The sequence below is a fragment of the Chrysochloris asiatica genome, unplaced genomic scaffold, assembly GCF_000296735.1.
Source record: "Chrysochloris asiatica unplaced genomic scaffold, ChrAsi1.0 scaffold00388, whole genome shotgun sequence".
NCBI lineage: Eukaryota > Metazoa > Chordata > Mammalia > Afrosoricida > Chrysochloridae > Chrysochloris > Chrysochloris asiatica.
The window spans coordinates 259,518-260,409 of record NW_006408906.1 but is presented as its reverse complement, the minus strand read 5'-3'; positions in this window follow the sequence as shown (position 1 = coordinate 260,409).

Here is an 892-nt window from a genome sequence, read left to right as displayed (position 1 = left end):
TCCTTTGTAACAAATCCCTCCCTAAAAAAGAGAATAAAAGGCTGAGGTAGAGTGAATTCTGCAAGGCAATGCTGTGCAATGCTAGGCAAAATGTTTGCAGATCTGTCTACCTGCCAGCTTGCATCATATCTGTGTGTCTGTCTTTTTTGTATATATTTCATCTCTCTCTTTCTCTATCACTTTTGCTGCCTTCTTCGTGACACGAAGAGAGATGAAATATATACAAAAATATATACAAAAAAAGATCTCCCTTCTTCGTGACACCCACACTTCCTTGTCGAGGCGGGACCCTGACATAGGACCTCGACAACAACTGGATTAATAAGTAACATCATGATAAATGGAGAAAATATTAAAGTTGTCAATGATTTCATTTTACTTGGCTCCGCAATCAACCCCCATTGAAAGTAGCAGTCAAGAAATCAAATATATTGCATTGGGGAAATCTGCTTCGAAAGGCCTCTTTCAAGTGTTAAAAAGCAAAGATACCACCTTGCTCACTAAGGTGCACCTGACCTAAGCCAGGGTATTGAAATCACCTCATATGCATGAAAAAGCTAAACCAGAAATATGGAATACTGAGGACTTGATGTATCTGAATTATGGTGTTAGTGAAGAACATTGAATATACGTTGGACTGTCAGAAAAAAAAAAATTCTTTTAAAAAGTCAGAATGCTCCTTGGAAAAAAGGATAAGGAAACTTCATCACAGATACTTTGTACGTGTTATTGGAAGGGAACAGTCCCAGAAGAAGGATATCATGCTTGATAAAATAGAAGGTCAGCAAAAAGGAGGAAGACCCTTAACAATAATGATTGACACAGTGGCTGTAAGAGTGGACTCAAACAACAATGTTTGTGAGGATGGTGAAGAACCAGGCAGTTTCATTCT